Raw genomic sequence first — 23,054 nt, forward strand, 5'->3', positions numbered from 1 at the left:
TCAGTTTTATTTCTTCTTTTCTCACATTTTGAGGGAGAAGAGGGTGTGTCTGGAAGTTCAGATGCTAGCTTGGATCTTGGGTGATCTACATCCTGGTTTCTGCTTTCCCAGTGACTCCCTTGTGTAAGCTGCTCCCATCCTTCTGCCTTTTGCCCCTCATTCTCCAAGGAAGAACATGCTTCCATACCTCTGAGGTGTGTGAGATTAATACCTGTGAGGAATTCAGCTGCACTATGAGACAGAGTCGTATCAGGCCCTGAAGTGGTTTGGTCTGCATTACCTTTTCATCATAGGCAATGGACAGCAAAAGGGATCCTCCAGAGCCCTCCAAGTAGCTGACTTTCAAATGCAAAGCAATGTTTGACCTGAGCTGCACAAGGAACTGATATTGTGCTGTAAATCTCTCTAATTCACTCTGAATGCTTTTTCTTAATCCTGCTTCATTTCATACTTCTCGCATTCCTTGCTTAAACGGGAAAACTATTCATATCTTTATTTATAGAATTCTTTTTTATTTGCTAGTAATCACTCTTTTCTCTTGCCTAGTTCCATTTCATCTGATACAGTTCTTTCTCTCTTCCTCCTCCTCCTCATCCATGAGTTCAGGGGATGACAAAAGGACCTGTCTGGGAGCCTGGAAGCTGCTTGCAGTACCCCTCTTTACCCAACACCCTTTAAGAGGCCTGAGTGGAGAGAAGAGGCCTTTCTGGGGGGACAGCTGACTTCTGGGCCTTCCCCTGAGGATTACACTGTGTACATCAGTACTGTAGTTAACAAATCTTGTCAGAGGTAGTGGTTTCTGCAAGTTGTGTACAGCAGATCTCCTTTGAGCAGCAATGACATTTGTGATGGTTTTTTTTGATATCTGCAACCTCAGTGGAAGGAAAATGTGACTCTTGCCTTGTGTTTGCAGCTGAAACCTTATCAAGGACAGAAAAGAAGATGCACCTCTAGTTTTTTAATCTTCTGCATGTACAAACAGTGTTTTTCCAGTGTAAATTGAGAGGTGTAAGGCTCTGTGGGAGTGATCTCCTTCTAGGAATTTATTTCATGTGGCTGTGAGTGGCTCAGCAAAATAGGAAAATAAATAATAGGGAAATAATAATAATAGGGAAATAAATAATAGAGAAAAGAAGAAAAAGGCTCAAACCTCTAATAACTGAAAGAGTGAAAGCACCCAGTGAAAGAATCCTCACATGAAATCTCCTATTTCTCCAAAAGAGAAGAAACCTTTCCCAGGGAGCTGACACCTACTTAGAGTGTTTTGTGTTTTGTTTTCTCTAGAACAGCCAAGTTACACTAGGAAGTATGACCTGCCCAAGCATAAGTCAAAACAAATAAATATTCTTGGGGTTTGTCTTTTGCCTACTCAGTGCCAGTTTGTTTGTGCCCAGCATGAGTCTTTTAATAAATTCTCTGCAAACATGGAGGCCAGGGAGGCAGTTCCATGGCCCTGTTACCTCCACAGTGGCTGACAAAACACAGAAGAGCTCAGCCAGCCAATGACCCCACATCCCAGCAGGCTGGCACTCCATTTTTGACCTTGCTAGCTGTTCTCAGTGCAGGATTTCCTGCTCCATCTTGTCTTTCAAGGAGGGACTATGTCCAGTTCCCTTGTAGAAAGGGCGATTTTTAAAATTGTCCTTGTTTGAAAGAAAATAACTGTGTTGGGTAGTAGTGAAAACAGAGAGCTGAATGCAGTCCGGTATGTGCTGTGCTGATGTGATGAGGCTGGGCCATGAGTCCAGCAAATTTTGCTCATTTCTATGTGGTGGTAAGCTGCACTGAAGAGTATTTTTCCTTTTTCCTGGAGCTTCCTCCCAGGAGCCTGCCAGTACCTTGATCTCCTTTTGATAAACCATCATGCATGAAACTGTAGTCCTAATGACCTGTGTTATTTAAAAATCAAATGACACTTTCTCAAGAGAAAGTTCTTTAGTTCCAGTGTTTTCCTAAGATAATTATACCAAGGCAGCATATTACTCTCCCCTGTAGTTTCATTTATTGCTCACTTTGTCTAAACTCCTGCATGCCATTGCACTGCATTATTTTGTCATGTTCCACCCCATCATTTCAAAATAGCTTCCCTGTTTGTTTAAAAGTACAGCAAAGCTTTAAAGACTTGAGGAAAGTGATGCCATATACTTTGTGTAATGATGTACAGCCTGCTGGTTCAATTTCACTGCCTTGTAGCACCAAATTATGAAACTCTTTGCCTCTTCATCTCCCTTGTCTTCTGAGCTAGCAAGAGATAAACAGGAAAAAGGGGAGACACCTTCTGTTTGATATTGTCTGACTCTCAAGTCAGTTCAGGCTCTGATATTAATAACTTCCTGTTTTGCTGTAAGTCTTCTGATAAGTGAAGAGGCTCCATGTGCTTTGACTTTTCATCCTGAACTTAGGCAACTGTCTGACTAGTGTATTCCCAGCCCCTGGGCTACAAATTCCAGTTTGATGCTTACCTCCAGGCCAGAATTTTAGAGTTGGAATTCAAATCACTGAAAAATTTAGATGCCTAAATGCACAGTTAGTTGCCAAAATAAGAACTAACTGACAGCCAAACACTTGCTGACCCTGTAAATGTCTTGGGACTTGAGAGGGAAGAATCAAATCAGACTGATTTTATTTAGGAACTCAAATAAGGATTCTAATTTGAAATGTTGGGCGGTTGTTCATTGCTCAGGATGTGCTCAGAAGCTAGAAACAGAAAAGAGGATCTGCAAAATAATGTGGAGAAAGGTGCATTTGTGCAATATCTCTTGTGCAAGATGCTTGTGAAATGCAGTATGTGTTGCATTGCATATTTTTTCACCGAGGCTTAAAATAGTAAGCCTTTCCTTTTCCTGCTATCTGTAGCAGGTTGATCCTGGCTGGGTACCAGGTGCCCAGTAAGCTGCCCTGTTGCTCCCTTTGCCAATGGGACAGGGGAGACAATAAGAAGGAGGACAACTAGAGGGTGACATCAGGCAGTTTTGTTATAGTGAAAGAAAATAAATAAGTGAGAATCTGCGTGTGCATAAGCAAAAGGAAAAGGCAGTCTCTACTTCCCATCAGCAAGCCATGCTCGGACACTTCCAGGAAGCAGGGCTTCAGTAATGGCTCTCTTCTATCAGTCCACGGGCCGGTTTGTTAGGGCTGTTTACCTGTTCAGGGGTAAAGTCCCAGGCAATGGGAGATGACAACCACCTTAGAAGCCTGCCCAAACCCCTCCACATCCCCTTCCACCCAGGCACTGGCTGCCTCAGGGCAGATTTTAATAGCTCCTCACTTAAAGGTTGTTTTCTCTTGCACCAGGATGACGGCAAATTCCATGAATTCCATAGAATACCGATGGTGTTGGCTAATAATATTACCAGTATCAGACAGCTAATATAAGGATTGGCTATGACTGTGGAAGTCTGCAGTAAAAGAAAATCCACATTCAACATACAATCTTCACTTAGAACAACATAAACAAGTAAACTACAAGGAAAGAAAAAGAAAAGAAAAAAGAAAGAAAAGAAAAAAGAAGGAAAAGAAAAGAAAAAAGAAAGAAAAGAAAAGAAAAGAAAAGAAAAGAAAAGAAAAGAAAAGAAAAGAAAAGAAAAGAAAAGAAAAGAAAAGAAAAGAAAAGAGAAGAAAAGAAAAGAAGGGGATGCTCCCCACACCAGATCCAAAAATAACATAATCACAATACAGAACAAAAATGGACAAACTACACAAAATCCACCCCTAGACCCTTCACTACAATTACAGTGCAAATTCCCCACTATCATTCTACTTGATAACACGGTTTGATACTTGTTTTGCCCAATATTTCTCCCAATTAATATCCTTATCTCAAAGTCCTTGTGAGTGCCTGCATTCTCCACCAAAAACTGTCGTGGTTTTACAGTGGCAGGGGCACAGCTGTTTCACCATGGTCTCACCATGGGCTGCAGAGAAATCTCAGTTCTGACACCTGGAGCACCTCCTACCCCTCATTCTCCACTGAGCTTGGTGTGTCCATGTTGTTTCCCTCACATGTTCTCACCTCCTCCTCTTCTCTAGCTGGAATTAATACTGCGCACGCACCTCACTTTGTTTTGATTTTATGCTTAAATCTGTAATCACAGAGGTGTTACCAATCTTTGTAATGGGCCAAGGCTTGGCCAGGAGCATGTCCATCCTCGGAGCCATCAGCCATTGGCTGTGCTGGACATGTTGGAAGCTTTCAGCAGCTTCTTACAGAAACCACCTCTGTGACCCCCCACTACCAAAAAACAGGCCATGCAAAACCAACACACTACAAGTTATTCAAATAACTTTCCTTGTGAATTGAACTACTTCCTGTGGATAATACACAGTTTTGCTACCTGCTGCAGAGGTAGAGTCCCCCTAAATGCCTAATGCCTGTGTACTTCTGCTCTGCATGACTGGAAACAGTCTCCTGATCACAGTGTGAGACAGGAAAGCTTACTCTTAGCAGTTCTATGAGATTTACAAATCATAACAGCTAATCAAGATTTAAAACAGCTCCGGACTGAAAAGGCTAGCAAGTGGTCCAGCTGTGAGTTAATTCATTAGTTGCAGTAAATATCACTGGAAGAGCTTGTCAAAAGGAAATGTGAAGCAGCTGAAAGGAATTGTCCTTAAAGTGAATGTCAGGGGCTTTTGCAGCTGTCATCCTGTGGACTGGAGACTCTGGGCATTGGAGAGAAGATGAGGGTGAAAGATATAAAAATTTGAGTACAGAGGATAAAGTACCAGTTCCCACTGAGTGATTATAAAGGAAGCAATCTCACCACTACAGGGACCTAATTAGAGACTGAATCTCACAACCATCTAACATCTCCTCTAGGACTCTGAGAAACCCAAACCAGCGAACGCAGCTGCTCAGAGGAGCTGCAGGAGGAGGCTCTGCTGCTTCAGCAGCACGATGAAGGATCACATTTGTGTAGCTGGGGGCATTTCCAGTGTTCTTGTGTCCTGCTCAGTGCTCACTTAGGTCCAGAGGAGCCATGTCATTTTCTTGCCTGCCAGTACAGCATTGTCCTGGTCCTACAGAAGGCAACAGTAGGCTTCCCCTGCCACATACCTGAGCATCCCAGAGTTAAGGCACTAAGACCCTTTTCCCCAGGCAAAAATAAGAGCTAATTGTCAACATTAACGAGACAGATTTTCACATTTCTATGACTGATCTGATAAATCACTACTTTCCTTGCTCTCCTAAATGTGCAGATCGGTGTGAGTCCTCAGGCCTCCCTGGAGACGCCAGTGCTGTCAGTCAGAGGTTCCATGTATGGGTCACTCATGCCTTGGTGCAGGGCTCAGCTCCATCTCACTCCAGCTATTGCCTGTCTGAGACACTGTCACCCTTCTCTCCATCTTTGTGGAAATGTGGAAACACTGGCTTTAGTTTGACATTGATCTTTGGCAGCAATGCCCACTCCTGCTCTAGCTGCTCCCTCCTACCTCTGAGTTGCAGTCCATCACCTCATCGTTGGTATGCCAAGCAGGGAAATCTCTGAGTTGGGTCTTTGTCTGGTGATGATTTCTAAGCAGCAACAAGTTTTCACTGGATTTTATTTATGACTGGTTCCTTCTGGGTGCTGGTCCTTGGCACTTCCCTCCTGATGCCAGGAAGGGCTGTTCCAATAGGAGCCATGCTCTGGGGTGGGTGAGCAGCAGGGTCAGCAAGAAGAAATTCTTGTACCTGATATTGCCATGAAAGGCACTTTTAACCCTGTGTGAGGGTTCATGAGGCTGCAGGAATGTCTCCCATTATCACTATTACTAGCAGTGACATTTTTCTCTAGCAGGATTTTCCAGGCGTAGGAAAGGTCTGTGCCTTCTGAGAACGACTCAGGCAGCTCAGGGAAGAGAAGGGATAACTGCTCAGGGTGCACAGATGTATCTTGTTTGGGGGGCAGTGGTTTATGGGTCTCCTCTGAAGCTGGGAGGAGATAGGTGACCTGCCCAGAGAGAACTCAGCTAACATCTGACAAGGACATTTTCGCAGCCAAGATAAGTGGATGCCTTTTGTTTTGTTCTAGGGAAAGCAAATTACTAGCCTGAGACCAGGCTAGCCTATATCTTTACCATATAAAACAAGCCTAAACCACTTCATTTGAGGTTGTTATTTATTTGAGTCAATATGAAACATTTCTAGCATCTATTTTCCATTTTTGGCTGTCACATGCTGCTGACTTCACTCCTATGTACATGTTTTCTTCTCTAACATTTCAGATCTCCTGTCATGCAATATTTTAAATTCTTATTTGACTGATGCTGAAGATGGAGAGTATTAGTTACCTTCCATGACCACTCTGGCCACAATGACTTCCTTTGCTTGGCAAGCTGATTACTTTGACAAGGTTAATGTTAAGTCTATCTGGAGTATCTCTGTGTGTCTTGTGCAAGATTGCAGCTGCAAGCTGGTTTCTTATTGAACATGCAGTTTCTCCAGAGACAGAATATATCTTTGAAGGGATATTTCCCCCCCACTTTTTCCTCCTGAGAATGATGTTGCTGCAGTTTATACCAATAAGATTTAGATGGCTGTATCTCTGAATTTGACAAGCTAGTGGATGGCAAGCAAACCCAACTGATGAAATTCCATTGATAAAGAAAATTCTCATCCTAGCAACTACCTAGAAAAGTCCACAAGTAGAGATTAAGAGTTAATAACTGCTGCACCAAGTCTGCCAAAGCTGCTGGGGATGTGACCAACAGACACTTCTGTGGAGCCAAAGAATCACTGAAGTGTCTGCTCCCTGCTGCCCTTCATCAGCAGGTTTGGAAGAGCAGCATCTCAAGAGAGCGATGGGGCAGATGGACTCCCCAAAGTACCAGTTACAGGCAGTAGGGACCAGTCAGGGGCTCTTGTGACAGCGTTGCAAAACCTGGCTTAGCACTACATAGACTCATTAAAGTAGGAAAGAAACTTCCAGTCAGTTGTCACTGGGGTTGGTGTCTCAGGTTGCCGCTGGTATGAGAGTCCCTAGCCCCGCTTCACAGAGCCAGTGCATGGGGCAGGATCCAGGTGTATATCTGCTCGCCAAAGGGGCTGTAGGCAGAATCAAACTTTGCCATGCACAAGCCACCTCCAGAGACCGTCAAATGTTCATATCCTGTATGATCCCTAAAAGAGGCCAGACAGCAACTGCAGCAGGGAAGCTGTAACATAAATAGTGCCTTCAGATTGCACACTGGATATAGTTGAGACACAATAGCAAAAGTCAAGTAAATGAAATGTATTTCTTAGCAGTCCCTGAGAGTGAACAGGTTGTGTTTGTGAGCTGCAAGCCACGTCAAGTGGGGTGGATCTTCCACAGAGAAATTGCTGCCTCTGGCAAGAAAATATCCTTGTAAGAAGGTAAGAAAAACATCCACATTTCTCTTAATTCTTTCTAGATGGTACATTATGAGCAACTATAGATATTAAGAGTTCAGGGAACATTACTAAGCAACACAAAGAACAGAAAACTGTGTGTATTTTCTGAGAAGATTGGGGGGAAAGTCTTGTGCCACTGAATGATTTGGGAATAAGCATAATAAAAATAAGTCCTAATAGCTGCAGTAGCCAAATGTCACCTGGGACCAGCGTGCGAACAATTATTTTGTAATATTATTTGGTGAATGTCTCAACATCTTGAGGTCATTGCAGCATAGAAAAGAAAAGGTTGGCCAGTGTTGTTTCCTGGTGGAACATTTATTTCTCTAACCCTGTGTGGTGGTATCTGGCCATCTTGGATAGGTGAGGGGTCAGGTCAAAGGAAAGCAAGGTGTAGACATGGTTTTCAAAGGCACCTATTTCCAGTGGGTGTGAACCTCATTTACTGTTAGGAATAAATCTTTTCCTGGCATATTGTAACAGAAACAGTAAAATAAACAAAAGTATGATATACTTTGTAAGATGAGGCAAGCATTTGTAAGAGGTACCTTTGTTAGATGTACCTCAGGGCTACACTGCCCACAGGCAAACCAGCTCTGGGTGCTGTGTGAGCACTGAGAACAAATGCTGGGCTGCTCTCTTCTCAAGCAGATGCTGTCCTGAGGATTCTCTCCTCACAGGAGGAAGAATAAAAAGCAGCTTTTACCATCCAAGTGCATGACATTCCTGCTTCTCCTGGGTAGAAAAGAAAGGGAGTCCTTTTCCCCTCTGCCTGCGAGGGAAGGAAGCACTGACTATTGGTGTGAGGGGCAAGGAGCTGTCTCAGGGCAGAGCTTGTTCTCCACAGGGAGCTGCCCCAGCCATTCCCTGCCCCAGCCCAGGATGCGGGGATGCCCTGGCCTGCCCCTCCCAGGCTCCCCCTCTACTCTGTAGCTCCGAGCTCTGCCACTTTCCATCCTTGGAAAGGCAGAGGCGGGGGAGCAGGCTCCCAGCAGCTCCAGAGGAGCAGAGGGTCTCCATCGGGGCTCTCTCCTTGTAGGAGATGAAGACATCACTGCCGTAAGGGCTGCAGGCAGGAGCAGCCCCCAGCCTCCCCCTGCAGCCGGCAGCGCTCTGCTTTTCCCCGTGTTTATTGTCTGACGTCTGTTTTGCTGTGTCTCCCTGCAGGCGGGGAGCCAGGAGGGCTGGCTCTCGGGACACCTCCTCCTGGTGGGCTGCCAAGGACGGTGGCAGAGCCCTCCCGCCCAGGGCGGTGGCCCCGGGCTCACGGCACCGTTCGCTGCTCGCCCGAGCCTCCCTGCCAGCACAGACCTACTTCTGCCGCAGAGCCAAGGTAACCTCGCCACTGAAAATAGCTGGGACGGCGGCCAGCCGAGATTAATGGCATCATTAACGTCCCCAGTTTATTTATAGGCTTAAAAATGCCTTGGACCTGCAAACTGAGCACAGTTGCTCCGTGTAAGGCAGGGACTCACAGGTCTCCTGCTTCTGCCTTTCCCTTCCTGCTATTTCATTCTGATTGCCGGGGCTGTAAAACCTCCGGAGCAGGCACTGTGTCTCATTGTGAAGCTACTTTGTAAACCTTCCTAACTGAAGGGATACACACAGATACTTTTTTTTTTTTCCAAGAATGCTGTATTTGTCTGGTCTCCTTCCTCTACCAACTTTTTCTGTGCACACTATGTCCTGTGGCCCTCTTAGAGAAAATTCTCTTTTTGGTGAATTCCTGAGGCAAAGGCTGAGCAACCATCACAGGAATTAGTGATTTCCCACCTTGGGTTTTAAACTGTGAGGTCTGTGGGAGGAAGACTGAGATTCTCATAGCTGTGGAGAGCATGGAGAGCACTTTGGACATGTAGGGCCCTAGTGAGAAATGCAGATGCAGTTAGCGATCGTGGAGATCTTCTAACAAAAGCAGCAGAGCTAGCCCAGCTCCCAAGTCCTCCAGGAGCCTCATGAGAAAAGAAAAAAACACCCCAAGTGTGTTGGTCCCACAAGAGGAGTTTTTGGCTCATGACCTGTGGCCATACTGCCTGGCCTGTTTCCCAGCAGTCAGTGAAAGGTAAGTGAGAAAGGAAACCTGTTGTCAGCAAGCACAAATCCAAGGGATAGGCTGTGTGACTGGGAGATGGATGACTCCATGAGTAGGAGAGAAAAGTAAAAATGCTTGTCCTCACACCCAGAAGCAAGGATCATGGGTGTGGAAACTCGTGGAAGTGAGGTTGTTTCAGAGGACAGCCACCCTTCACTTCACTGTTGCTTTTTTGTTGTATCAATCTGAGATAAACTCCTGTGTCAGTCTCACCTTGGCCCTAATCTTCTAGGGATGAAATAAAGAACTAGCAGAGAACCACAAACCACTGTTGTCTTTTTTTTTCCCCTCTAAGCAATGAGAATACTTCAGGGCAGAGTGAAGGAGCCCAATATGGTAGAAGGAGGGTTTCTCTGCCACTACAGGTGAAGCCACAACCCTGGGGTGTCTTCACCCTGCCAGCAACTGGTGGTTTTGAGGCATCTTTGGGCCTTGTTTTCTCCTTTCTCTCTTTCCCACTTGGGTTCTTGGCTCCAGATCTTCTCCATCCCATCTTGGCCAGGCCCCAGCTCTCCTGGGATGGGGCTGTAATGAGGATGGGAATGCCTGTTCGCTTTTCACTTTCCACATCTGTTAAATGGGACCATGACATTCAACTAACTTTATATGGAAGTGTTCCAGACCAGGTTGGATGAGTCTTTGAGCAATCTGGTCTGGTGGAAGTTGTCCCTGCTCATGGCAGAAGAGTTGGAACTCAGTGATCTTTAAGGCCCCTCCCAAGCCAAACCATTCTGTGATTTTCTACAGTCCTTTGAAGGGCAAAAGCAGACTTGCAATTCTTCAGCCATCCAAAGATCATGAGTATTTCCATGCCTGATATACATGGGATCCTGTGTAATTTTAAAGGCTTCAAGGAAAAGGCAAGTCATATACAGCACTTGAGACAAAGAGGGGAAGGGGGAAAAGACTCATGTTTAACTGTACTCTATTTATTCCAGGAAAGAGACACATTTTATATAGTTGTGTCTCATCTAAATTCCTGAACATCTGACCAGAAAAGTCAGTGCAACTTTCTCACTATACAGATGTCAGACTAGGGGAGTGAATCTTGTGACAAAAGAGACCATCTGCATCTCGAACTGATTACCTGCTTTGAAAAGTGAATATAAAAAGCAGAAGTTGTTCTTTTTTACCAAGATGTCAAAACTTCATTTCAGCTCTGGGGCACCTACCCCTGAATGCTGGTGGTACCCAGCTTCTGTGGCATTACTCACCCCTCATACAGAAAGCAAGAGCTGGGGGTTTTTTTTCTGTTTCACTGGGCTACACCCAGTTGTAACCATATTTAACCTTCCTTTTTCTAGCTGCCAACACTGGGTGGCACTAAGTAACTCCTTCTGACATTTTACAAAATTGACTCTAAAAACTTGAATCACACTGATTTGGCTCCACTCTGTCCCAACAGCAAATGGTTTTGTTTGACAGACTTTGGATCATATGGCTGTTGCATAGAAACATCTGACTTGCACGGCATGTTTTGTACTTTCCTGGTTTGTTTGGTTGTTAAAACTCTTATGAAACTCTGGCCTTACAGCCTGGTAAAGGTTCAATGTGCTGTTGGACTTAAAAGCCAAATTTCCTGTATTGAGTCGAGAATTTATGGAATACTTGAATATATACACCTGAATATCCAGTCTGCGCTTTATGCCAGAGGTTTAAATAAGTCTCACTGAAACACTGAAGTTGGAAGGCACCTCTGCAGATCACCTAGGCCAAGTACTCTACTTGAGCAAGGTCAGCCAAAGCAGGGTTAACCAGGTGGTCCCCAGAGGGTTCCAGGATCCTGTTGCCAGCCCCAGAGTTTCCTTGTCAGTCTCTAAGCAGAGCCTGGGCACTGCCGTGCCTGCTGGCCACCCCTGCCAGCTGTCCTCTGCAAAAGTCCTGCTAAAATAAATCAGATTTAAAAGAAGCACCCCCACAAAGATGTGGCTGTCACCCCCACTGGCTGTGCTCTCCCTCCAAGTGTCTCAGCCGCTTTTAACCAGCCTGTAATGGCTCCAGGGAGCTCTGGGAGATGCTGGTGGGTATGGTGATGGAGGTGGCAAAAAATCATGGCCAAGTGGATTGTCCTCGGAGGGCATCCCAGGTCTATGAGGAGCCTGGTCTAGTGGGTGGCATCCATATCCATGATGGGGGGTTGGAACAGATGATCTTTAAGGTCCCTTCCAACTCAAGCCATTCTATGATACTGTGGCTTGTGGCCATTCTCAGCTACACCACCTTGGAGCCCCACTGCCACATCCTGATAACAAACATTACCACTGCTGTGCATGTACCTGTCCCTAAGAAGGTGCTTACATTCTAACAGACAGCAGATGGCATAACCTGATGGGATCATAAAGATTTGTATCTTGAAAGGAGGACATAGAAACACCAATGATAGTAGCTAAAAATCCTCAATACGGAAATTAGGTAAGCAAGTCTTGACAGACTTGCCATGGTCATTCTGACAGCAGTGGGAGAGGTGCAGCTGAGAAAAAAGCTGCCCAGAGTGAGAGATGGTGACTGCTGAAGGTCCTTAATGTCTTCAAGCAGAAGAGCAAGCAGAGAGTGAGACCATCTGGTGGCTACATCAGAGCCAGGGCAGCAATATCATACATGAAGCAGTATCTGCAGTATCCCTTCCCTCTCCTGTGGGAAGGGGGTACCAGTAGAGGCACTGATGTCTGAAGAACAGCTTACCCACTGAAAAGCACGGTTTCTGGTTGACCAAAGCTATCTGTTACTTGTTGTACAATCGTTCCTTTTTTTTTTTTCTTTTTTTCTTTTCTTTTTTTTTTTCTTTTTTTTTTTGAAGCTGATCTCAAAAGGAAACCTCAGCTGGAGCAAGGATTTACCTGACATGCTGTATCTTCAGAGTGTGGCTAAACCACTGGACAGCCTGCAACAGGGCTCTCCTAATCCTCTTGCTCGGGGTATCATTATTTACACTGCTTATTGGACCAGAGAGAGCAGGAATACCTGCAGCATTAAACTGCCTGTCCCAAAGAACAGGCCTGGCATCTGGTAGGCAGTGGACAAGAGCAGTTGTTTCACAGCAGTGTTGGTTGCTCATGGCTGAATTTGATAGCACAGCATGGCACTTGACTCCAGCTTAGCTTGGCCCTGTGTGTTGTGCCTATGGACCTAAGAGCAAGCCAGTATTTTTGTAAGTTTGGTGGTTTTTTATCCGAGCATAAAATGCCCAGGAAGATGGATACTGTAGGTCACCAGTGCTGGAATTCTATAGGGTGTGTAGTGTGGCCTGGACTGAGGCATCAGAGTGTTCAGGAGAGCTGAGGGATGGAAAGGCTGGTGGGACCATGCTGGAGGAACATCACAAGGGAGATGAGACAGAGCTTGTTTATATGGCTCTTGCAAGTTATCCCAGGATAACTGGGATATCCATGGGTATCCATGCCCAGAGCAGCACTGCTTGGTGGCCAGAGGGAGCTGCTTGTCCCAGTCCAGAGGACATCAGAGGTGTGTGCTGACCAATACCACAGGAACAATCAAGGATGAGGACCCAGAGTCAGCTGGGGAGCTGTTTCTCACATTGTAAGCACATCTGACAGGCATAGCTACATCACCAACAAAGAAGAGATGGACTCCAGTCCTGCTCATTGCCTGCTGGGCTCTCTGCTAACTCTGCAGCTCTGGTTTGGATCATTCCAAGCAGCTGTTTCCAAGGTAAATGTTCTCCTTGGGAAGCAAGCTCTAGGCACAGTGCCTGTGAGCCCAGGGGTGCCACTCTGCCCTGGCCTTCGTGCTGAGCAGTGTAGGCACAGCCAGGCACAGCCAATCTCCTGCCTCTCTGTGCTCCATCTCAACATGCCTCTGGTGCTGCCTGGCACACTGGGTGTGATATTGCTTCCAGGAAAGCTGTTTAAAAATATTTTCCATATGAGAAACAGAAGAGGTTTGAACTTGCATCCTGTGTGCTCTGAGGCTGTGCTGTAGGCAGTGGGTTGTAGTGGGTGATAGCTTCTCTTCAATGGCCTTGTGGCTGAGGACAAAGTTTCCTTGGGAATCTCCCTTTCCATTCCCATGGGGATTTTGGGGTTGACCTGTATCATGCTTTTTTAGCCTTCAGTTTGAGTGCCACACAGAAAATCAACTATTGGAAGATCTGCTTTGTTACACAGACAAAGGGCCTGAGAGGCAGAAGTTCTTTGGAAAGAAGCCTTGGCTTTGCAGGGATCATGAGGATTTGGGCAGAATTCAGAGAGAGGATAAACCCCACTGTCCAAGAGGATAACTTGAGGAAAGGGAGTTGCATAGGATTTTTCCAGTGCTGTAGGAACCTTTGCTGTAATTCAGCTCGTGTTGATTAACCCTGGATGCTGGATTCTTAAAAAGTGATTGGTGAGATCACCCTGGAAATGCAAACAGATGTGCCATCTGTTATACAGTGTGTGGGGCTTAGAGGGAGGTTTTGCTGAAGCACAGTTGATCCCAACACTGAAATGAAACTTCACTCCTGTCACCTTCCCTTTTACCTCCCCAGAAGCTAAACATCCCTGTGAACACATGACGAGAACTGGTGGGATTCGCTGCCAGTGGACTGGAGCTGTAGTTCTGGCCAGTGACTGGGTTGAGAGATGAGCTGTGGTGGCATCTCAGCCTCAGGGGAAGACATGGCATCAAATGTGGTGTCAGAGACACTCTCCAAACATCTGAAATCCCAGAGCAGGAAGTCTGGGCTTCAGTCTGGACTTGTGCTGGTGCTGCCTCAGAGCATCTTTCCCCTCAGTGAAATGTAAACTAGAGGAGATTTTTCAATCCTTCTTCAGAGTTGTTCCTGTGCTGTATCCCTGCCCCAAAATGCTCTTCCTTCATCCTGCAGTGACTCGCTGCAGGTCTCAAGGATTATCAGAAGCACTAAGCAGCTCTGAGACAGCAATTGCAATTATGCTTCTACAGCTGTGATTGTCCACAGCCGTGCTTTCTGTCTTCCTTCAGAGCAACAGAGGCTTTTAAGGAATGATGCAAGGCTGAAGAAGGCAATACATCCATATGTGCTTCCTAAATCTAATCTGGCATCCTTCTGGCTCTCATAACCTCTGGAGAGCAAAGTGCACATTTGTGCTGTTCATAGCAGTGCTGCCTGATAACCAATATCTGCTCTAATAGGGGAAGCATCGCAGCACCTGGGGAGAACGGGAGCGGCTTCCCTTTGATCTGCAGGGCACCTCTCTCAGCACAGCTGCACAGCCAGGTCGAAAACTGTCAGGACTCTTGTTTTCTGCTTCCTTTTTCTCAGAGTAAATCTCGAGTCTCATACACAAAAAGAGCCTCTGGCAGGTCTCCATGTAAAAATATAACAATATAACTACTATTTATTATTCATATAGGAGCAGAGAAGGGCTATTGCTTTATGACCATGCAATAAAACAGCGCTGCTCCCCATGTGCTTTGAAGCCCAGAACATGATCCAGTGGAGGTAGAAAATGAGACTCCAGGCACATAAAAGGGATTGCTACAGTGGATACCAGAACTAAATACACAACACACCTACAAAGCACAGGTACAGCTCCACAGTGGAAAGGAGCCCAGCATCCAACTGCCTCCCTCAAGCAGAGGTGCTGCAGGGGAGGCTGAGCACAGCTTCACCAATACCTTTGGGGATCTGCTGAATGTGGAGCCTGCTGGCATTGCACTCGTTTTAGCTGGGTAAAGCCAGCTGCCCCTTGAAATAAATGACTTAACTGCCCTCCTGTTGCTCCTCTTGCCCCACCTCTACCCACTATTACCTGCCCTTGTTTCTGGAGTCTCCAGTGGAACCAAGGTGGGGCAGGTGATATGCTACGAGGAGGGGGGTGACCAGATGGATTCAGCACACTGCTGTTCTTTACATTTCCAGAATGTCATCTCAACCCCCAACAACACCCCCCAGCTCCAGCATTTCATGGCCATCCCTATGGCTTGTTCCCCAGGATGCTGGGAGAAGCTGTATGGAATTCAGGTGGGTAGAGGGGACAGCCTGGAGAAGATAACTCACCTTCTGGAAGCCAGGGCATATCTAGGAGGTGAGCCACCATCTCCTCCCAACACCACCTGTATGGGGAGGAACCTGAGTAGACCCCACCAGCTCCATTCACTCCAACAGGGATTTGGGGACACAGAAATGTGTGGTCAGCAAGAAGGGCTCAGGTTTGCTCTCTGGCTCCCTACAGAGGCATTTTGGCACCTCACAGAGGACTTAGGGGACAGGCAAGCACAGCACAGGGGGAAAACAGGGTGCTGTGGAGTCAGCAACTCCACCGTCTCTTTTCCCCCTCAGCAGTGGCAGCAACCCTCTGCCTCCCATCCCAAATGGAGCTGCCCCCCAGCAAGCCCAGCTGTCCTCAAGGATGATACGGCTCTTCCGGGCTCTCACTTGTTCACACAGGGATGATCCAAAAAAGATGTTGGCAGGAGATGTTACAGACCTTTCAAAATCTCTCTTTCTCCTCTGGCATTTCCTCCTCTCCATCCTCAGATGGGAATCACACAGGTCTGGACCTCATTCCCCAGCCCTTGAGCCCAGCAGCAAGTCCTCCCAATTACTCCTTCTAAAAACACTTTCACCAAAGGGTTGATTAACACTACAAAGTGAAAGTTGATTAACACTACAAACTCTGAGCACCATGTGCCATGCCCAAGGATCACGCACCCGCTGCCCAGGGAGAGGATGGGATCCTGATTCCTCCTGGAAGCCCTAGTGGATGAGGGGAGAAGGGATGTTATTAGGAAGAGCAATGGTTATCCTCAGCAAAAAGTCACATAATATAAATTTTTGTCCCTCTGAATTCCTCATATGCAAGCCATGGAAACAAAAAGACATCATTACTCTCTACTTCCATGGAACTTTCATCAGAAAAACTGAAAGCATGTTTGAAAAATAGGAAGAAGGATGAGGAGAGTCTTACCAAAGGTGTCTGAAACCTCTGAGCACACCTGCCTGGCTGTGTTAGCATTGCTGGACCCTGTGCTCTGGAGCTCAGCAATGCTCAGGGGACAAGGCAGTGCACCCATAGGGGGGTTTTCTCCAGTCAGCATTCACACAGCTGGAGCAAGGACACAGGAGGAAGTGCTGGTGGTCCTGAATGCTTTGAGCAGCTGAGAGACGTTTTCTCCCATGGTTCATTGAAGAAACAGAGTAGTGTGGCTGCCAACAGAGCCACAAGGTCCCCACTTGGTGATGAAGGTCTGCACCCAAGGGCGTGCTGGGGCACACTCTGACATGGCAGCCCAGCCTCCTCTGGTACAGAAACCACTCTGTGCTGGACCTACAGCCACCCACAACAATCCTGACACTACCCCTTGTGCCTGCCTGCCCAAACAACTCAGTAATAACTCCCCCCTCCACACACCCAAGCATAACCACACATTTTTCCCAAGTGTTCAGCAAATGTAACCTCTGTGTTTTATACCTTTCACTCATTGATCAACCTGATGTGTTTCTCTTTTGGACAAATAGTCATTACATCTGAAAGTTTATGGCTTGGCTTTGAAGTTAATGTTCTCTGAGATGAAGGAGAAAGTTCACACTTCTTCTATTGCTTCCAGCCCTGCTGGCTGCAGACCAGATAAGAGAGTGATGCCTTCAATTTACAAGTGATGACTATTTTTGCAGGCAGAAAAGCTGAAAGACTTCTTAATGTAATAATGGCTTGAATATTGCTATAGTGCTCAGCAAAAGGCTGGAAAAGGAGGGAAGTGACTGCAGGAAACGTATGGATGCCTCAGACTGGTTATTTCTCTATTTACCGTCTCATTTTCATCTGAGGCTCCATTTCCCTTCCTCCACTTTTTTGCTGTTGTAGCCATTCTGACTCAAGTTTGTCCACAAGCTGTCATTTTCTGCCAGCAGCCTTCCTGTATGGAAGAAGAGCCTTCACAGCCAAAAAGTTTTCTCCTGCTTAACATTAGGAGGTCTGTCCCTCTAATTCTCCTTGAATAGGTAAAGAAAATGCAGTTTTACAGCACACTCCATTAACAGCCCAGACTGAGTGTTTAAGTTGGAGGGTGTTAAAGCATCCAGTTCCTTCACACTCATTTGGAAATTGCAGCCTTGGTGTGACCTTTTCAAGTCTCTACTTCTCCTCCTTCCTACTGCAGCATCAGCTCTGCCAGTCTTCACTGGGAGAAAGATTTTAGGAGCTTTTAAGAGCAACCTGCATAGAATGCTTGGAGCCTGACTGTCACTGCCTGCAAGCTCCAGGGAGCATAAACAAGGCAGAAATTACTTTGGAGAGGGATTGGGTATTCCAGAGCTCCATCAAAGAGCGTTTGGAAGTCTCTAAGAATGGCAGAGCCACCACCTGAGTAAAGGTGCCTGTGCTTACCCACATCCTGCTCCCCTGCCCTCTATGTCCTTCTAGGCTTCTCCACTCAGAAGTAGCTTTTCCATTTGACCCCACCTATCATTGGACTGGCCAAAAATGAGATGCCAGGAAGACCTATGTGTACCCCTCGGCAGGGGCTATCTGAGCCCATGCTAGTGAGATGTGAAATGTAGCTCTGACAAGAATTCCTGCAGAGCATGCACAGTATTGCCAGCATTTTTATACTGCTAATGAGTAGATGCATGTATAAATAAAATAACTTCTGATATGTGATTTTCAAGATTTTCAGTAATTTAGGATTGAATTACACCCTGTTGTAGCACATAAGGGGGAGGATGAGGGCACTGCAGCTCACATCTGGACAGCTAAACCCACTTCTGTTCAATCATCTGCCTTTGATCTGTTTCTCTTAAATTTTCAGCTGGAATTCCATTGAAAGGCATCAGCCATGTTCAACTCAGTAAGGTACCACTGGATGAACGCTTGTGCTCTTCGTAAAGTGCAATTTGGTACCTGACTGGAGGGACCACAAGCCCCCCAGATCCCTCCTGATTGTTGGGTCAGGCGCTGCTAAGGACTGGCAGCCAAGCAGCACAGGGTTCTCCGGCCTTGCTGGCACAACCACAAGGACCAATCAGAAAATCCCTCCCAGGATGTGATGAAAATCCCTAGGGTGCCACCAGCATCCCCCACACCAGCCAACAGAGTCCCTTCCCCACCACAAACCTGCAGCATCCTTTGCCAAGTGCAGTAGTTCCCTTTCATTGACACCTGTGCTTCTTATTTGCCTCTGTCACAACAGCCAAGTGACGGGATGGTCTCTGCAGGATTTCTGTTGATCCTCCTCCATGTCTTGGCACCAGGATCTGGCTCGCTGACCACTCAAGAAACTTCCCTTTCCTTCATTTCACTCATTTCATCCTTTGATGTAATGCTAAATAAAAGCTACTTGTTGTTAACCACACCCCACAACAGCAGTGGTTATGTTTGCTGCTGGTTTCGTTTCCAAGTAATTTAAATAAACAACTGAGCCACGAGGAGAAACTACTAAACATCCTTTTCCCCTGGACATCATGACATGCCAGGCCATTAATATTTCTTTAGCACAGCAAGCTTTGAGGCTTGAAATCCATATCTTGGTTTGTCAAATGGGATAATTACTAACATTTTTGACTACCCAGCTAATGAGTTCCTGTGTTGCAGCAAATGTGATGTTGTGTGGTGTTTCTCGCACTAATTTCTCGGGAAATCTGGGCCTGTAATTTGGTGCAGTCCTCACAGCAGGAACATGTTTCATCTTCTAAGGTGACGTCAGCCACTCTTGTCCTGGCATTAAAAGTCAGCCAGTGTCCGTTCCAGCTTTCCCAGGCAATCAGCAGCCAGAAAATCAGTGTTGTGCTTGAGAACACCAGCGTCAGGAAGTGTGAAGGTATTTGTCCTGCCTCTGGTGTTGGGGCTACCCTCTGGGAACCAGTCCCAGTGCAACCCCCCTCTATTCAGTGAATGCCCAGTCTTTCCTTCAGGAGCACCTACAAAGTGCTTGGCAGTGCCTCACTGGGGACATGATGGATAGATCTGCCCCCAGGAGAACTCGGGGGTTGGAAGCAGCTTTAGGAGCTTTGGTGCTTTTGTCTCCTGCCCCTGGGGAAGGCAGGGCCAGTGGGAGCAGGGCTGGGTACCAGCGGCACTGGGGCATCCCCGGGGCTGCAGAGGCACCAGGACATCCTGTGCTGTGGCTCTGCCTTGTGTTTATGGTGCTGCCTGCTCACTTCCATTTCCAGAGGGTGGCACAGCTGAAAGTGAAGCTGTGCACCCCTCTGGAGAGACATTCTGGAGAGCACCAGATGGTTCCCCAACTCCACCACAGAGCAATATTGTTTCACCACAAAAAAATCTCACTGGCCAACACACAGCAGGTCTGGAGCAGCCCCTGAGAAGTGCCAGGCTCTGCATCCCATTAGGGCTGCCCGGAGGAAGCTGGACAGGATTTTTATTAAATCAAGCTCAGTCAATGCTTAAAGAAGGGCCTTTTTGAATTACGAGCTGAACCTCATGTTTGGTGCCCTGCCAAACTCAGGATAGTGCGAGGAAGAAAAGGAGATGTATTTTTGGACTGCATGTCTGCTAACAGGCTGTTAGATAAAATTAAAGAGGCTGTTTATAAAGAATCCACTGGTGCTGAAGCAGATGTGGAGGCCCGAGTTTATGACAAGATATATTTCTGGTGTTGGCACGAACAATCAATTTCATTCAGTACTTTCCTCATGCTGTAATGATTTGTTGGTTTGGGGTTGATTTCTCTGTTATTTATTTAATTATTTTAACTGAAACTGGCACAATGCCCTCATTACTTGTGATAAACTTGTTTGTTTACTTACGTCGTGGTAACCGGAGAGCTGGGCTCAGGCTCTGCTTCCTTGGATGCTGGTTGTTTCCTACCAGGGCACTTGGAGCTGTCTGACACTGGCACTGTGTTTTAAAAATACACTGCTTTCCTCAGCCTTGCAGGCAGAAAGGGCATTGCTGTGCTTTTACAAGAAAAATCAAGAGCACAAGTGAAGGCACATTGTCATTAATTATGTATGGTTTGTTTTTTTCCTGCCTTGCTGCTCCTCCTTGGACCCTACACCGAGTCCTGACTTCCTTATGGCACAGATAAAAACTTGAAAGAGAGAAGGCCAACACGATTGCTGTGATCTATATCTACAGCGGGGCATTGCATATGGAAGGCATAATATTGGATGGTAAATTTTTGTTTGACATTATAGTAGAACTTAAGGGAAAAGGTATCATCCTTGGCCTAGGGTTTCATATGTGCCACAGGCAGATGGGCTCTTTTTAACCTCCTCTTCCAAAAGGAGAAACTCACAATCTGGTCTCAGGCAAACCTTAAAGTCATAAAATTCCAGGTTCCAATAAATCTTTGTTTTACAGAAACACATCCAGTGTACATCAAAACAGAAACTGCAAAAGAAATTAAATGTGTGGGTCACATACTCTGCTGGATGCTCCTTAATAGTTTTGCAGAATCAGTGGAATAACGAGGTGCAGTTTTGCTCTGTGAAGTGTTGGCACCTCCCTGCAGCGCTGTTGGGCTGCCCAGGGCGCCCACCCGGAACATGAGCAAACACAAGGGGAAGGGATGGCAGCTCCACTCCCACGTCCTCTCCCTTCTTTCCCCATGCAGACAAGCTGGGCTGTAGCTGTATCCCCACAGGCACTGGGCATCCCAGCATCTTCCCTTTGGGAGCACAGCAAAGTGGGGACTTGCTCCTCCTGCCCCAGTGAGTGGCAAGGCCGTGGCAAACAAAAGTGCTCTAAGTCAAAGGGAGGGAAAAGCAAAATGATATCTGGGAGGAGGATTTGCCTGCCAGTTCCCATAAAGTAGAAGAGCAGAGCAAAACCAAAAGGAACTGGGATCACACTGCAGAGACAGACTTTAACAAGCTCCTTTTCAGGGCTTTAAAAGATTATGGATGTGATGCAATCTTGACATTTCCTGGCTGACTGGCGATTTCCTCGGATCAAATACCCGGAATGCTGGGGACTTGTCACCACCTCGTGCAGCTCCTACTACTTGCAGCACCCCGGGGGACACAGAAGGAGTGAGGCACAGGGTTCTGGGTCAGAGGGCAGGACCTGCACACCTTGTGCTCCTCCTCGCTCTGGCTGGATGAGACATGGAGCACACACCTTCCCTTTAAGAAATTCCCCTTAATTTTGAGGGTTGAGGTTTTGGGAATCTTCTTATCATGAAGATTGATCATGTTTCTAGTAGTGTGCTGAAACTTGAAAGTTATGCAGAAAGAGAAAAAAAGAAAATGCAGCAAAACATTTCTTAGCATTTTGTCAAGCATTGGGACAGGCTTCCCAGGGAAGTGGTAGAGATGCCAAACCTGGAAGATGCTACCAGAGGAGGGACCAAGCATGGCACAGTGGCAAACCCCCATCCTGACTTGAGATCCTCCAACCTCTGCTGTAGTGGATGGGAGGAATAAAACTACAAACTCTTCCCAGAATTTTTTGTCTGGATTTCCAAAGACTGTCTAAATTTGGGTTGCTCAGGAGCTCTCTATTATTAGTTACCCCAAAATAGGTATGACCCAAGGCAAGCAAAGAAACACCTGTCTGGGAGGCACTCGTACCATGAACAAAGACCCCAGGCAGCTCTTCCCCACCTCCTCTTCCCCACCAGGGACCCACTGGCAAATCAAGTCAGCTGGAGGCTGCAGGTGCCAGGAGATCAGGGTGGTGGGAGCTGCAGGGGTCACCCTTCTGCTCCCAACCAGGCTGGTTCAGGCAGGCAGTGCTTTTGTTGTGTGTAAACAGGGAAGCTGTTGCTGAGAGGTCCCCTCTTAAAAAGCATTTAGAAAGGGCATTTAAAAGAGTATCACCAACTAGTTTAATGCAGCACCAGGCATGGCTTTAGTAGTATTTAAAAAAATTAAACCTAATATTAAAAAGAATAGATATTTTGATATGATTTCCATGCAAAAGTGTAAATAATTGATAGAGGATGTTGCAACTCTTCCAGCACAGCCCGGCACTGCAGAAAGAGAAAGTGAAACAAAGTGCAAGCTAGAAAGCCCCCGGGAGTGCAGGGAGACAAGGCCAGGAGGAGCCTTTGGCAGGGCTCCTGCCTGCTCAGTGCCTGCCCCAAGCTCCCAGACCCAGAGAAAGTCTGGGCAGAAGGTTACAGCAAGGATTAGTTAAGTAGCAACACCTCTTTGGTCACCTAGACTTGTATTCACATAATCCTCCGAGTCTTGTGTTAACACACATGGGTTGGGTTTAGATTTTAGCTTAAATATATCCCATGCTCTGGCTTTTTATGCTCACTTGGAGACGTATGGTGTTATTTTCAGACTTGGGTCACTTTGATTTTATTATTGCAGGTGGCCCCAATAAACTTTCCTAAGGTTTTTCATGTATGTTTTCTATAAAGAACTGTAAAATGAACAGTTAGGAGGTTTGCTGGAGCTTTTGAATAAGGATAGGAAGCAGCTTCCCTTTCACTTTTACAATTATGTACTCCACTCCACCTCAACCCTGACATTAAATTTATCTTCCCAATACCAAAAAAATCCACAGTACTTACCTGACAGATGCAGATATTCAGATACATAAAACAACTATTTATTTCAGGCATTTCAGGCAATTTGAATTGTGTTATGCATCCCTGTTTCCACCTTTCTATCCTACGGTTTGCTTCACTAAAAACCTTCACAAAGCTGCATGCACGTAACCTGCCTCACACAAACAACCTCCCGAGGTTAATTTATTACCGATTAACTTGAGC

At 46.3% G+C, this 23,054-nt stretch overlaps 1 long non-coding RNA gene across 2 annotated transcripts in view; it reads left to right on the forward strand.

Annotated features, from left to right (window-relative positions):
- Positions 1-23,054, forward strand: part of LOC117011255 — a 77,602-nt gene that overhangs the window by 47,756 nt on the left and 6,792 nt on the right. Inside the window, exon 6 of one of the 2 annotated variants that reach the window (XR_004420917.1) lies at positions 6,208-9,711. This is a non-coding gene — a long non-coding RNA (uncharacterized LOC117011255). Of the gene's footprint in view, positions 1-6,207; positions 9,712-23,054 lie in introns of those variants that run through there. The other variant, XR_004420919.2, reaches the window with a different exon arrangement.

Source organism: Catharus ustulatus, chromosome 2 (genome assembly GCF_009819885.2).
Source record: "Catharus ustulatus isolate bCatUst1 chromosome 2, bCatUst1.pri.v2, whole genome shotgun sequence".
NCBI lineage: Eukaryota > Metazoa > Chordata > Aves > Passeriformes > Turdidae > Catharus > Catharus ustulatus.